Source organism: Carlito syrichta, unplaced genomic scaffold, assembly GCF_000164805.1.
Source record: "Carlito syrichta isolate Samal-C Ts95f unplaced genomic scaffold, Tarsius_syrichta-2.0.1 Scaffold316837, whole genome shotgun sequence".
Lineage (NCBI taxonomy): Eukaryota > Metazoa > Chordata > Mammalia > Primates > Tarsiidae > Carlito > Carlito syrichta.
Window position 1 is genome coordinate 4,488 of NW_007260933.1, and position 2,705 is coordinate 7,192.

The 2,705-nt window shown below is 67.4% G+C and overlaps 1 pseudogene; it reads right to left on the reverse strand.

The window, feature by feature from the left end:
* Positions 1–243: 243 nt before the first annotated feature.
* Positions 244–2,705, reverse strand: part of LOC103277270 — a 3,399-nt pseudogene continuing 937 nt past the window's right edge.

A 2,705-nucleotide genomic window follows, 5' to 3' on the forward strand; every position in this document is an offset into this window, starting at 1 on the left:
CGCGCTCCCATGGAGTTCCGTCCCTGGGCCCCGTGCCCCACCACCCTCCGTTCGTGCTGGGCCGTGTGGTGGTTACGGTGCCCCCCTACCTGGGACCTGACACCCCGGCCTTGGTACTCGTACCCTCAGCGAGTACGCCCCGCGGAGGCCCCGCGGCTTGGCGGCGCCAACCCCTGAGCTGGGGCAGGCCAGAGCTTCAAGGTTCAGGCTCCGAAACCATGGGTGTGCTCTCGATTGCGGGCTCTACAGCGGCTTGTCGCTCTCCTTCTACAGGTGACTGTAATAGTCCTCGTGGGCGAGCAGCGACACGCTGTGCAGCCGGTGGTGGGCGTGCAGCTGCTGCTGCTGCTCCGGCGCCAGGGTCTGCAGCTCCGCCGACTGCGCGTGCAAGGCCTGCAGCGGGTGCGCCGCGGACAACGGGGTGGAGAGAGATGCCGGCAGGTCCCGGTAAGGGCAGCAAAGAGCTGGTGATGAAAAACTTCATTCTCTTGCAGAGCGTGAGGAAGAAGGGGGTTAGGGAGGGTCCCAGCTGGGTAGGGGATCCGGGTAAGGTGAGATCCTGAGGTCAGGGGTTCAATTAGAGGGTGCACCAAGGCAGAGGCTGCATGGATGGCGTCCTGCTGGTGCAGGTGCAAATGGATGTGCCAGTGCTGGTGGTGGTGGAGGGGCAGGTGGGTCACGTTGAGCATCTGCAGTCACGCCAGCGGGTGGTTGCCCAGGGGTGTCACCCTTTCCGCTTGCTGCCGCTCGGCCGCCAGCCGCTCCGCGTAGGACACGTCGGGACGCAGGGCTGGGCGGCCGCCAGCACCAGCCGCTCTCGCTCCAGGGCCCCAGGCTCGAGTGGAAGGGGAAAGGGTGCAGGCCGGGCCGGCCAGGCTGCAGGGCCAGGCCCCCGAGTTGCGTTAAGGGATACAGGTCTGCCCCGCGGACCCCGTGCAGAGGCTCCAGCTCGCTGGGCTTCACCTTGAAGCCTGGTTTGAGGCGGTCGCGGAGGTCTCATTCCCAGGTTTCCCGCTCCCTCTCTTTGTTAGCTGGGTCGCTGCTGTACAGGGCCGGGACGTTGTAGCCTAGGAGTCCCGGGTCCACCGCGCCCAGCGGCACGTAGAAGGGGTGGTTGCGGTTACCGGGAGACATGGCGTGAGGCCAGGCATACTCGCTGAGGGTACGAGTACCAAGGCTGGGGCATCAGGTCCCAGGTAGGGGGCACCGTAACCACCGCACTGCCCAGCACGAACGGAGGGTGGTGGGGCACGGGGCCCAGGGCCGGAACTCCATGGGAGCGCGGCCCTCCTGAGCCGGCTTCACGCTGCGCTCCAGCTCGCGCTCCTTCTCGCGCTCCCACACGCGCTCGCGCTCCTTCTCCTCGCGCGCGTGCTGCTCGGCCTCGCACCTCAACTTCTCCGGCAGGTAGGCGGGCTTCTTGGCCAGCTTGGAGCCCTTCAGCGGCGCGAAGTACAGGTCGCTGCACGCGCACAAGTCGAAGCCGCGGTACAGGTGCTTGTTGAACCTGACCGACTGGCTGGCGTGGCTGGGCACGTCCATTACCTTGGGCGAAGGGCTGCGCGCTGGGGGCGCCGGGCTCTCAGGCGCCTCGTACTCCTCGGCCGGCTCCTGCTTGATCTGCGCGGCGCTCAGGGCCGGACCAGCTGGGGTCCCCGTCCGAAAGGCGGGGGGAGAGCCCGACTTGTACCCGGGCGGGGTGGCCGACTTGTAGGTCACCGGGGACAGGGCTCGCTGCGTGTACGGCGGAGGCCCGGGCGGCAAGGCCTCTTGTAGTTTGCAGGTGAGGCCACGGTGGCGATGACCGTGGAGAAGGTGGCCGAGGAGGTGGTGACCATGGGCACTGGCGGGAAGGGGTAGAGCGCCCTTGGGGGCCCTGGGAGGGGGAGGGGTGCGAGCAGAGGTAGGAGGAAGACGACGAGTGGGAAGAGGAAGAGGCGGGAGGGCCGCCGGGGCTGGCCTGGCTGCAGGACACCTGGCCGTAGGGCGGGGGCAGGTGTGCTGGCCCGGGCAGGTAGGGCTTCAGAGACCCCAAGGAGGGCGACATGACATAGGGGTGCGCATGGTGGGAGCCACTGCTTTTCAAAGGGTGGGGAAACTTTCCGGGCGGGACCTCAGAGGTCCTGTGATGCCGCTGCTGTTGCTGCTGCTGCTCCTCGTGTGTTAGGGCTGGCGGGTGGGCACTGGCCTGGCCCCCGGCAGGAGGCAGGGAGGGTTCAGGGTTGGCATTGCTGTTGACTAAGAGGCGGTCATACGGAGGAGGCGGAGGGGGACCCTGCCTCCACACTGCCTGGGACGGGGAGAGAAGGCTGGGTGTACTTGGGGGGCTGATTGGAGACGGAGAGGTTTTCCGGGGGAGGGAAAGAGTGAGGACAACTGGGCAGCGCCTGGGAAGCTGGGCACTGGGCGGCGGCGGCGGCGGCGGCGCTGCTGCTGCTGAAAGAGGAGGCAGCCGTAGAGCTACTGCTAGTTAATGAATAGGGATACCTCATCGGGGGCCCTGGGGCAAAGGAGGAGAAAGCAGGGGACAGAGGGTGGGGCGAGGGGGCCACAGTCGGGCCCTTCTCTGGGCCGGGAGGAAGTCCGCCCATAGCCTGCCCCATGGCATGGGGACAGGGCAGATGCCCAGGTAGCGACTGGGCCCCCAGGCCAGGAGAAGCTGATGCGTTGTTAAGGGGTCTCAGGACAGGTGGGGGAGGCAAGTT